The 13,647-nt window shown below is 40.2% G+C and overlaps 3 long non-coding RNA genes across 3 annotated transcripts in view; 2 read left to right on the top strand and 1 right to left on the bottom strand.

Moving 5' to 3' along the window:
* LOC145453786 (uncharacterized) overlaps positions 1 to 13,647 on the top strand; it is a 495,978-nt gene that overhangs the window by 33,404 nt on the left and 448,927 nt on the right. The window lies entirely within an intron of this gene.
* Positions 6,123 to 9,536, top strand: LOC145453791 (uncharacterized). Its single transcript, XR_013919917.1, has 2 exons — positions 6,123 to 8,229; positions 8,273 to 9,536. It is a non-coding gene; the product is annotated as an uncharacterized LOC145453791 (long non-coding RNA).
* LOC145453781 (uncharacterized) lies at positions 9,479 to 10,866 on the bottom strand. Its single transcript, XR_013919901.1, has 4 exons — positions 10,616 to 10,866; positions 10,484 to 10,553; positions 10,021 to 10,192; positions 9,479 to 9,928 (listed from the first exon to the last, which is right to left on the bottom strand). It is a non-coding gene; the product is annotated as an uncharacterized LOC145453781 (long non-coding RNA).

Genomic DNA, 13,647 nt, shown 5'->3' with positions numbered 1-13,647 from the left:
TGAAGATCATTGGGCAGCTGAGGGAGGATAGCATCCTCTTCAGTGCAGGAAATCGTAGCAAAATCGTGATGAAGTCTAACCTAATCCCCTGCGGAGCGAGGCAGCAAGACGTCCCCTGATTGGAACGAAGGCCGAAAGTGGGCGGCCGCGGTTGCAGGGTGGGCTCTCGTAAGATTCAGAACTTATCGCTACCGAGTGGGTATAGGTGACTCATTGAGAACCGATGGGCCTTGGCTCAAGACACCTGGAAGCGAACGTGGACGTCCGCCTCGGGGGCGCGGGCGGTCATTGTTGAGCTGGAATTGCCGGTCGGTACGAAGCGTAGGATAAGGGGGAGGCGGAGGCGCCGCCGGTGAAATACCACTACTCTGGTCGTTTCTTCGCTCATTCAGTGAGGCGGAGCCAGGCACACATTACATCTTTTTTTCTGATTACTGAGTTGTGCAAGTTATATTTTTGGCTGCACTAAACTCTACATATTGTTAGCAAGACAGTATTATGTAGTGATAGGTTACTCTCCCTTCCACCCCATTGAAATATGTGCCGAGTTCGTGAAATAGTTTTGAATAATATTGGAATCTCTCACACATTAGACACCTATCTACCGTGTACCGGTCATTGTCAAGAAATTGAAGTAATTTCTAGCATCATATCATGTCAGTTTACATTGACCTCACATCTGATGCCTGTGCAACACCCTTCTTGATGGTGGTGTTGACTTCGTCCACTTGAATATCCCAGGAACTGCTCCAATTTTCAAATAGACGTCCGCCAGACTTTAGTCTATAATCCTCGTCATTAAAATGCTGCCAACAAACACGTGCATTTCCAGTTATCTAGACAAAAGTCAATAGCAACATTATCACGATAGAACAGGAGGGAGTATATTCAGATTGAAACACTTCTGGTAATTTACTCACTTTGAAATTCGGCCCGATTTGACGTCTAATTCTTTCTATCCATTTCTTCCTAATTTCTTCTTTCACGGGAAACTGGTGAAAAGATAAATTAATGGTCTTTCTCTAGTCATTGTTGCATTTTGGAACACAACAATGATAATGTGATCTTCCTGTCACAGTCCACGATCCCGCATCTGCATTCATGTCTGTTATCTCACAGGCAGTACCGTATATTATATAGATTGTTTATTGTAAAAGTTCTTCGCAAAAAATCAACCTGTCCATTGTAAACATAAAATCAACCTGTCCATATTAAACATAAAACTGTATTACAGGAATAAAATCACTAATATAAATTACGTAAATATATCCGTTATGACCAGCTATTTTACACATACATTAAATCTTAGAAGTCAAGCTGATATGCCATGTTCTAGACTTCAGGTGAGTTGTCTCAAACCAGTACCGAAAAACTTCGTAAAACGGCAGAAATTGGCTGTTTTTCGCTAAAAGAAAAGATTCCATGCTAACAATAAACATGCTGTTCATCTTAATTTAGCATCGATTCCCTGAACTGCATCATATCGACAACCCACGGAGATAAATAGCGAAACCAACTCCAAAACTGCCATCTGCGCGCACGAAGCAATATTCTCCGACCTCCATCCCTTGACCATAATGGCGGCGCTCGTGAGCAAAAATCAATATCGTGCATTCTGTATGCTCAGGGTATGTCCATGTGGGCTTATCAGTTACATTACAGATATCGACTGAATGTGCTGTTTGATTCGTTTCAAATCCTTTTGAGTGAGGATCAAATTCAACACCTCTTCTGTGTTAATATTTCTCTTCTCCGACTAGGTCAAAAAAGGACTTGGTCTTGTTCCATGCGTGGTATATTTTAGACATGTTGTTTTTTTCTTCTTTTAAGCACACAGATTTTTTTGTAATGATTTGAACAAACAGCCCTTTCAAAGATTCGAGCACACATCTCCTTTGTGTTGTATAGTGTTCTGGCGCGATGTTCTATGCCTGGCGTGATGTTCTATGCCGTTTCACAGCGCTATTTGGTTTGCCTACACTTGTTCTTGTGTAAATGTGGCAACAGCTTTTGTTGCGACGCGTACAGGACCACTGTAATTACCTATTTAGATAATGCAGCCAGACAATCGAATAGTTGGCTGACAATGGTCTCCTTTGTCTCGTCCGTTGTTAGTCCAAGTGGAGATCTTCAGTCCGCAGCCTAAATTTGTGTAATTTGCCGATTTCTTCGGTGTTTTATCAATTTTAAAATACAAATTACACTTGTAACACTGTTACATACCGTCTATTAAACCGCTGTGCTACACCACTCTTCAAAATTCCCTATTGGTAATTCGCCGAGATCTTTCAAACTCTGGCCTGAAACAGCTGCGCTTCCTAGATCTATGTAGGTATCTGTTGTGTGTTGCCGTGTGGTATCAGAGTGCTCTTTGGCTGTTTGCTTCTGGAATTGGAGCTCGGCCAAACTGCACGGCAAACGCGTAGTAATACGTTGTGCCGAAAAGGTCTCTGTCACTAGATTATCAAATTGATCAGATGTAAAGTTCTGTTAGGTGAGGTATCCTCACCTATGTTTTTTAGTAAAGCCCTGCTGGAATACTTTAGTATGTTTTAAAGCCCTTATTGGCCTTGTCTTTTGCCGGAGATTATAAACAGCAGTCCGCGTGACTGTTTTGTACGGCTTGTGTCTTGTCTGATTTTTGTGTCTATCCGCCGCGTGTGTGATTATACTGCGTAGCTTGGCTTTGTTTCAAGAAATGTTGGTACGGCAATCCCGAGTGAGTAAGCCAAATTATAAAACTAGGAACGACAGTTGTTGCAGTTTTCACACAACGCGTGCACGACTCAGGCAAGATACGGCGACCACGTGTACGTCTCTAAGCTATATACGACTGTACGGCTGTAAGGCTGTACTATACGACTGTACACTGTGCAGCTCGTGTCTGGTCTGATTTTAGTGTCTATCCGCCGCGCGTGTAATCATAGTGTCTTGTATGGTGTCGACACAAGCAAATCTCACGGCTCAGTGAAATTGTACCACGTCACAATTTCCAATTGGCTACAGGCAATTTGACGGTAATTTTTGACCGGCTTGCCGAGCATTAAATTTGGTGAAACGGGTATCAATCGAAAGCTGACTCTGCACTGATTACGGAAATATGAATTTTATTCCGCTCGCGGTCCTGGAACCCCCACAATCAGCCTCGAATTTTTCATTGTTATGGAGATTGGCATTGAGACGCAACAATGCTGTCTGGTGAAACGAGAGAGTACCAAGAGACTAAACTGGTCCCATGTTTGTTGCAATAACACCCAAAGGTGCCACCGGAAGCGTTACGCGTTATGATTACATTCGCCATCACCTATCTTTGTGGAAATGGATTTTCGGTACTCGTTCATATGAAACCGACGGCGCGTATTTTCATGACACGGACGCGAATTACCATAAATGCAACTACAGAATTCGCTTTGAAATAACAAAAGTTTGCCCAGTTTATACGTAAATAGCACCAGGTTCATCACCAGCCTACAGTAATATTTGCCCGATAATAGAGCTAAATTTGAACCCAAACTCTGGGGGTTCGGCTTCGGCGGGATCCGTGACGGCGCAAAGGGGGTGCGCGAAGACAAAAAAAGGTCGAGAATCACTGCTCTAGGGTCATTTAAATCGCAAAGCTCGAATAAAATTTTCAAGTAAATTATATCTCTTGAAAATACCCTATAATTTTTGTTGGTTTACGAAATACTTTTGAGTCTCCTTCGAGCTCGCTCCCCGCCCTATTGGCGAATAGATAGTGGGGCAGTTACGGACCTTGCAAGAAGCAAAACAAATGTAATCGTCAGTAATCGTGATTACTTTTCCAATGTAATCGTAATCGACTACTTCCTGGTTTTACTGTAATCATAATCGTAATCACGTGATTCAGAAGTAATCGTAATCGCAATCGATTACATTTATGAAGTAATCATCCCATCCATGTCTGTCCATGATATCAACATCTCATCACCTATCTCAGAACGGAACACAGTTAACGTTAGCACGGGTACACCGGCTTTTGCATGAAATCACCAATGCGTGTCAGATCAGCGCATAATCCGCACGTCTCTACCATACTCGACCTTGATAACGAAATTACTGTCCTAATCATTGAGTGTCAAGCTTGAGACTTGACACAGCGTTCGATACTAAAATCAAGACATACCGTAGTGCTCCTATTGCTTGCAAGGATGCAATTTAATGAACTGCGAATCGGAAGACACGTGCAGCGATTAGCATTGCATCTTCATCATACAGTCCTTCATAATGCATTCGCACCGAAACCACAGCGTAAATACATACCGAAAAATGCGTGCAAAATCACGATACACACAACTTGGTGTGTCGCTAATATTGATGTGAGGCGTGCAAATTACTGCCCAACATATATAACATTAAGACACAAACTTGTTGCACAGATGTTTAGCATCGAAATTCCAGTATTGGCCTACCAAAATATTGTATTGTGGGGGTGTTACTATGTTTTTTCTATGATAGGTATGCAGAAACATATGCACATCATGACAAGCCAAGTCGCAATAAATTTTCCATGTGCAGAAAATTGTGTGGACTCAGCAAACAAAACCAAAACCATTTTGTGGAGAAAATCGAATTAACAAATGGTATTAGTTGAATTTGATGCAGAGACATGACCCGATTCGTCATCCTAAGCCAACTCGCAATAAAGTTACCTAGATACTACTCTCCGCCCACGTGATCAGAGTTAGCGGTAGAGCTGGTGGAGGATGTTGAGTTCTAGAAATAGAGTGAGCATAATTGCACATCGTTAAGTCATGTTCATGTCCTACCGATAAGATTATTTATCGGTCTCATGCCGGTGCGCACCACGGAGCTTTAAAAACACCCCACATCCAGTGGCTTCTAACTTTTGATGATCGCGACTTCGTTTCCAATTTGAAATTGTTCCGTAGCCCAGATCAAAATTAGACGAGCTCATAAAAGAGGTCAGCACCTTTGCAAACGACCCTCCTCCCCCGTTTGGCGAACCACTATCTTTGAATAAGGCATTTGAACGACCTTAACGATCTCTAGGAATATATTGTTCTCCTAGAATTGCGATTACAATTAGGCTTGTTCCAGTAAATTAAGGTTGATTTAATTTATATTTTATTGCAATTTTTACGAGGGTGGTATTCTCTATATTAAAATCAATAAATGTGATAGTAAATCGAGCGCAGCGCGGAGAAAAATATCATGCATCACCATAACTATTCCCGAAAATATATTGTCTTTATGCTGATTTAAGAAAAAGTTATGAGCCTAGGTCAAGTCTTCAAATTTCCAGACATTTGGCATATTTTAGAAATTCCTCCCGGACGCTAGTTTGAACAGTGAAATTCCGGACATGTCCGAGAAATTCCGGACGTATGGCAACCCTAATGTATGCACGTGATTGTGTTTCTATCTTGACGCCAGGACAAAGGGCGTACACAAGGGTACGTGAGTCTATCACGCGAAACTAAACATAAAATTTCTAGTTTGAAGGCATCAATAGTAGGGTTACCGTATATCCGATCAAAAAAGGAGGATATTTTTGTCGGCAAGTAATACAAAAGTAGCTGCTGGCAAAAGTTACGAACATAACACGTCAAATTTATTTTTCTGAATCTGCATCGTTATTCAGCATTTTCACGGTCTTCGGTTATCATCATCAGAACTCCCATTCCGTACCAATTTTCTATATCTACTTGCTATAACTGTCGAGACAACGAAGATTTAAGGGTTCCATCCACTCCATATCGCATACGTCGAATATGGGTGCAAATCGTGCGTAAGCTCATACTAAAGTATTTACACTGTTATGGCATAAACAATTGAATAGTATATTCAGATTGAAAATAATCCGAATATTGTAGCGGGTTGGCAACAAGTTGCGAATAAGAAAGAACATTATCGAATGTCATCCGAAAATATTCGGGTTCATTTCAATATGAATGCACTATGCAATCACATATTGATGTTCTGTACCTCCAAGAAGCTCTTCAATTATGGTATAATGATACAACGTTTAAAAAAAGATTACAAATGCATTTGTTTAAAACATTTTTTGTTTCAAATGCAACCCTAGTCATATGCATGAGTTGAGTGTGTGGTGAGTCGGGTCTCTAATGCCGACTTTTTGCAGCGTGAATTACTGTGTTTCTGGGCATTTCAAGACACTGTTATGGTGTATCGGGATCGGCGATTAGGAGCTCCGACACATAGAAACTTGCCCGAACATGGATTCGAACCAAACACCATCGGTATCAAAGTGCGCCACTCGCCTCCTTAATCTGGCTTGATTTAAATTGTTATTGCCAATAGGCTGCATACGCAATGTTGACACATGGTCTGCAAGATGGCAAGATGACACCCAGAAAGACGGAAACGGACGGTGCTGAATATGAGCGTAGCGGAAATAATAAAAAAAATATGAAATTGCAAATTTCATAACATATTTATCACAATATATCAGCACGTTGGAATAAATTGACGGACTGCTGGACGATCTGGAAAGTCGAATATCAACGAAAAGATCAAGCAGCTCACTATCGTTATTTCCATAAATCATCGACTGATGGCCACTTTCAATTGATGCAACGACATAGGCTCCACGAACGTTTAGTATTTCCGCTTCGGTCAGGCCATCGTCGCCTAGAAGTACGCTTTTACAAAATTGACCGACTTATCCGTTCACTAAAAACTACCTGAAACCGTGGACAATTTTTGCTTCACTTCATCGGCATGACATTCACCGAACCTGTTTATTCGACAGAGCGCGGGAACGCGAAATTGCTGCAACACTCGAACATTTACTGATTATTATCCACGAAATGATATTTCATATTGCGTAGTTCGTTCTAATGTGTGGTATATATTTGTAAATCTGTAATTGAGGAGCTTCTTGAAGGTACAGAAATTCAATTGTAAATCTGTACTCGCCCGCATATTGCCCCGGTAATTGTGTTCTTTCTCGTGGTAAATGCTCGAAAATATTTCGTAAAAGAAATTGTCACACGCACTTTCAAGTCCATGAGGCAGCTGAACTGAGAGGCAAAAGCGTCGCTCTCTTTATCGCTGATAATAATAATGACCGACTACTGATCTGTGTTGAAAAATACAGTATTGTAGCCAGAAGAAATACGTTTACGTTTTCGAAGTACTCAAGTAGTTTTACTGTACTTGTTCTACTTACTTGAGTATATCTAATTAACCGTCACTTCTACTTCATCATATTTTCCGATTTAGCTTTCGTTGTTTGTAGTTTGTCGAATAGAAGTATTATACTCTTCCAATGACGGTGAGATAGAGATAGAGATAGCGCCGGTTTGAAGGAAAATCAACAAAAATTTATTTTTCCAAAAGTTCAGTAAGTCAAGAATTTTCGTGGTTCTTCGTACGAAATAAAATGGAGTGAAAAATATGATATGTTCACACGAAAATATCGTTCAATATGCAATATGTAGCGGTTGCGTGGCTACTTTCGCATCGCATCGTCGCCCATTGACACGTTCCATCACGGTAAATGTGATTCAGCAATACGTTGGAAACAATAGGTGTTGTAATCTAGCAGCAAAGGGCCTGTCCTAAACTGAAAAAATTTGCCTCGACTTTTGAGCGTTTATTAATCTTGTTTTTGCAGACCACCGCTGAAGCTTCCCGGACAAAAGACATGTGATATATTTTTATTATGCTCCGGAAAATCTAGACATTCTCGAATTTAGCAGAACGAACCCAGCATCTCTCTGCACCGCCCGAACAGCTCAGTTATCAGCTTTTGACAGTCCAGAGATAGAGTATTAATTACTGCTTTTCACAGCTACTTACTTACTTGAGTAGATTTAAAGCCGGACAATTCTAATTTTACTTGATAATTTTCGGTTTGTTTTAAAAGCACTACTTCTATCCCTACTTGAGTAGCTTTATTCATTACTTTGACCACCTCTGACTGTTGCTGGTCGCACGTAAAGGATCTGGAACAAGTATGTAACAAATATAATGTATAGTATATTTCTGCATTATATAACGTACATTAAAGATGTACGAATGGCTTCACAGATTTATTGCGGCGGTCAACAATAACAAATAGTATATTCACTGCAAATTTCGTCCAAAGATGGATCTGTCCGTCATCTGTAAAATATCATGATAACGCTTTCGATGAGTTTCGGCGTCACAAATCTGTCTTTAAATGTATAGTCCCCGCATTTATCAGTATCCCCACTTGTAGTTCCAACGCAGAGATCGTAGGTTATCAGTATCCCCACTTGTAGTTCCAACGCAGAGATCGTAGATGTATGCACGCGATTGTGTTTCGATCTTGACGCCAGGACAAAGTGCGTAAACACGGTTCTCGGAGTGTATCACGCGAAACTAAAAATGATATTTCTAGTTGGAAGGAATGAATGGTGGGCGTACCATAATATTAAGAACCCAACAGGGAGATATTTTTTGTGGGAAAGTAGCCCAATACTTGGCAGTTCCCTTAAATTTAGCCTACAAGGAATGATAATTTTTAATGACATCGCGAAATTGTTTATACGAACTATCATTGAAGTTATACACATAGCGCAGAAAATGTTAAAGGTCAACTGCATCTTCATGACAACTTTGCGGAATCATGTTCAGAATTTTTTTTCATAACGAAATTACCGCCTTTCCGTGTTTCAACTCAATCGGAAATTGCCGTAATTTTGACTGAAAGTTCCAATATTGGCATGTTTACAGAAAAAGCAGAATGTGCATTGTGACGTCAAGTGAATGACACATATTATCAACACCGGTCACAGCGGCTGTTTGTGTTCTCGCAGTTTTTATTCTAGTCAGTAATGGCCGAGGTTTCCATTGTAACGGATTTGCCAAGTGATATTGTGACTGAGTCTGAGTACTCCGATGTCGAATGTGAGTATCGTTTTTGCACGTACTTACAAAATTACCGTTAAAATGCCGGATTGGTTCAGGTGTTGATGCGCTCGATCCCACGTCAGTGGAACCCCTTGCAGCTTCATAATAATGATTGGTTATGAACAGCCTTAGCTTGCTCAGCGCAAGCCGCTCGTCGAGACTACATGAAATACAGTTGTATATATAGTATGTAGTGTAATAGCTCGTTTCAGTCATGCATCTTGATAAGTTTGTGCTGTAAGGGGGTTCCGAGAGTTACTGACAGAAATAAAGTGTATCACGGAATTGCCAGGATTCAATGCAGTGTGTCTGGACGTTGACGTATTGGAGATGTCCTACTATGGATATCAACAGGAATATGGCCGCAGAATAATAACATCGAGTTCGATGTATGAATGGGATGAGTCTCTGATCCGGTTGTCAAATACTTTTCTCGCACTAATGCATTTGTTTTCACTTTTCAGAAATTGTGTTCGCTTGGTATGGGGATTCTGTGGCATAAACCAGCGGAAAATCCTGCCTGCATTCGTTGTTACTGCTGTCCGAACAAAATTTACGTCAAATTCTTACAAAGGATTCAAGTTCAGTAACGCCACATTGTGAATGTACAGTTGTATTCCAAATAATAAACGCATGTAACTAATCGACCAAAATGACTACCGTGTCGGGTGTCAGGCAGAAAAGCATATCGGGTTTTATGTCGGGCAATAGCTTCCTCTCTGCTAATTTTGATTACGCTGCTAGTCAGAGGTGGAACGGTCTCAGCACAATCGCTCAACTCAACAGTTTCTGGTCCAGTTCTGATGAGTGCTTGAACTTCTTCGACAAGCTCATTGTAGAAATGTAGAACAGGCATAACAATATGAAGAAATCTTATGCTGCAGTCAGATCAGCGGCAGTTACCAAATGTTGAATTTTCAAGTATCTTGTGGGCCGTACATTCCCCATTTTTGTACTTCCGGTATTTGTCCACGGTGCTCCTTCTTTCGACATTTTCTGAGTTTCCGAGCAATTTTCATTGAAATGCAGGATTGCCAACTGCATCCTACAAAATATGCATAATTGATGAGGCTAGTAATTATGCCAAAATCTGATATAGGTTAGTTTTGAATAGCCAAGACACTGCAAGGTACCTACCTGGCTTTCATGACTGAAATATGGTCGTAGTGATATAACTTTGGGCAGAAATGATTGAGGGCATTGAATGATTCACTTCCAGCAGTGTTTCCATTCGGCGATAGATGGCGGATGTCATTTTCCATTCGCGTGGAGTAGAGAACATAGCAAATCCTTTCATATGCCAATGAATCTGAAAATGGATTGCAATAATGGTAAACAACAGAATCAAAGATGCTATTCATTGTAACTTAAATTTAGGCCTATATCTATCATGTATATATGCTGAATGAAGCAGTTTGTTTCTTTTTGATACAGTCAAGTAGGCTTTAAAGGATGTAACGCCATCTACACTACCCGTAAATCAAAATCTGGAGTATGAGCAGTTTGTGCAGTCTTGCTTGATTCTCAGTGTGCCACCTAAATCAGACTCTTGCACGTTCGACTCTGATTGACACATTGGACAATGTTGAAAAATGCTCACCAGATTATTTCTGTCCACAATCACAAACTGGGTCTTGCTATTCTCCAGACATTCCTCTGAATCTGAATGCCTGCAAATCATTATCTTGGTTAAGACTTGGTACAAATATGATTACACTGTTCAAGTACTCACTCTGACTCGCCATCTAACTCTGTGGGGTGGAAGCTATCGTCACTTGACAGGAATTGGATATCACTTTCACAGTCTTGATAATCCTCTCCGGCAATAGGGTTTGGACAGCGATGAAAAGACACTTTGGGTACGGAATATTGCGTATTTCAGCAACCATACGCGACACAAGATGTACCTCCGTGCCTCATCTTCTTCATACCTTCGATATTCACAATCAAATTCAGTATCAAAATCAATCCCAACACGAATAACTATCTGTTTACCACAGAGCTATACCAGGACTTTTGCCGTGTCATTCACATGACGTCATTTCATAGCTGAATGATTTCATATCCGTTTTTCCGCTTTTCGACTTATAATTTAAATTACTTGAAAACTATCATGTAATTTCAATTATTATTATTTTATTCATAATCCTAACCACATAACGTACGAAATAAGGCAAAGTCATTTTTTAGATGCAGTTGACCTTTAACTGAACAATTATGACGGAATTACCACTGACAGTCTGTGGAGACCACCGGATTAGACGAAGTGAGCTTACAAATGATTGTTGTTGCATAATGCTTGTTCTTGCATAATGCATGTTCTATATCTGAGTGATTCAGTACATAGGTCTATTTATAAAGAATTATTTACAACCTTGCTAATCAATAACATTGACGTCGCTGATACGTATTACAACATTCAGTTCCGCACCACTCCAGAAAGTAAGATGCTACGATGGGATGTCAGGCGTGCAAATGACTATACATAGCTGCAGCATATATATATGGAGTTTTTATAAAAAATATTGTTGTACTCTGCCAGGGGAATTCAATGTAGATACTGTGAGAGTGCTCGAACACGGCTTACTCGACATTACGATTGAACATGAGGTTTCATCGTTATATGCAATATAATTGTAGGTGGAACCACCTCAATTTTGGTCCTTTGGAATCTGCAGTTTCTTTTTAGTATCTTCCATACATGTTCTTTGCCCGAAGTAACAATGTTTTAAAATTCAAGCTGCATTACTTCGGTACTTCACTCCCTTGTGACATTCCTTGCTTTCTTCCCACTCTCTTCAACTCAATGAAATGACGACACTCTTCCGACACATGAGAAACCTAAAAGCACAATGAAGAGTGTTACATGCACTACCGAGAGGTAAAAAAAATTGGTTCGAGTTGAAGACCTTAGGGCAGTGGCTCTCAACCTTTTTGACCTCACGGCACCCTTTGGAAATGAAAAATTGTTCGCGGCACACCAGCACAGCGGTTCTGAACTTTTTTGGATTACGGCACCTGCAAACTACCAGAATACTCAACTGATTCGACTTCAGTAATAACGCTGAATATTGTGACCACCTCTGCAGTCAATACAAGATGTTTCTGCATTAAATTGAACAGTTTTCGCGAAAACAAAACAATTTATTGAATTTTATCACAGACAAAGTCGGTGCGAAATTTGCGCTTGACTTCTAGCGCATATCCTTTCAATGTCTGGACGCACATTTGATAATGCTACTCTCATCTCTTCTTCAACGGCAAGTAACCTCTCCCTTTTTTTGGTTTTTATATTGACTAGAACGGAAAATCCAGTCTCGCACAAATACGACGTGGAAAATTGAAGTAAAATGACAATTGCCTTTTCTCCAATGCAAGAATATTCCTTCTGGATTTTAATCCAAAATTCGTCGAGAGCCATCTCATTGTACCATAGCTTCATGTTTCCGTCATTTCGGATGTCAATCAGCCCTTCCTCTTCTTTGAGATTTAAAGTAAAATGTTTTTCCTGCGGCAAAAATGGGTTTCTTATCCATGCATAGTTTTCTGTTTTCAGTGTTGGAAAATATGTGTTTATTTTTGCATGCAAACATTTGAGATGCTGAATAATCAATGGCCCGATTTCCCTGTTATATGTTTCGGAGAAATGGGAGAACATGCTATAAGTGCCTGCTTCTGCTCGTATGGACCACATTTCTAATTTCTCTTGCAGTGCTCTTATTTTGTTTGTTGAAGTTAAGAGATTTTCATTCCTGCCTTGCATACTGGAATTTGTCTTATTTAGGTGGTCAAAGATATCTACCAAATATGCTAATTTGGAGAGCCAGTTGTCATCGCAAAGGAAATCCTCAAATTCTCTTTGTTTTTCAAGCCTAAAAAATAGCAGCATTTCCTCCTTCAGCTCGTATACTCTCGACAACGCTTTTCCACGTGACAACCAGAATGGAGCAGGAGATTATCATAGTTTGCGTCCATTTCCTTGCAAAGTTTGGTAAATAATCTGGACTTGAGTGGTCTAGATTTGATGTAATTTACCATTTCAATAACTTGTTTTAGTACTCTGTTCAAATCTGCGTCCAATGTTTTCCCAACAAGCACTTCACGATGAAAGGAAACAGTGAGTTGCAATGATATCACTATTTACCCTTTTTGCAAGTGAAACAAATCCTTTGATTGATCCAACCATGGATGGAGCTCCATCGGTACAAATACCTACACATTCCTCCCAAGTAAATTCATTTTCTTCCAAACACTTGCTTAAAGCATCAAAAACATCTCGACCAGTCGTCCTTTCCTTGAGTTCTTTACAACAACAAAAACTGATCTGCTATTTTTCCGTCACTGACAAACCTGATAAAAGCCAATAACTGGGCCTTGCCACTGATATCAGTAGACTCATCCACTTGCATCGTAAAGATTTTGCTCTTCTTCAAAGAAGATATTACGGTATCTTGTATATCTCTGGACATGTCACAAATACGTCTACGAATCGTGTCATTTGACAAGGGAATTGTTTTCAATTCCTCTGCAGCTTTGGTCCCGATCATTTTTTTTACAATTCCAGTGCAAGCCGGAAGAATAACTTTCTCCGCTTCCGTGTGAGGCTTTGAATTTTTAGCTAGTATCTCCGCTACCACATAACTGGCCTGTTGTGATCTCGTTGAAACTTCAAATGTTTTGGTGAACGACTTAGATTGGTGTTTTCGCTCATCCTAGAGTCTTTTGAAATAGCTCGGCGGTTTGTCAGCCAAGTGTCCATGCTTT

Source organism: Botryllus schlosseri, chromosome 13, assembly GCF_051294905.1.
Source record: "Botryllus schlosseri isolate E-star chromosome 13, Bs_hap1, whole genome shotgun sequence".
Taxonomy (NCBI): Eukaryota; Metazoa; Chordata; class Ascidiacea; order Stolidobranchia; family Styelidae; genus Botryllus; species Botryllus schlosseri.
The sequence above is the reverse complement of the archived record's forward strand: the minus strand, read 5'-3'. Positions and strand labels throughout refer to the sequence as shown.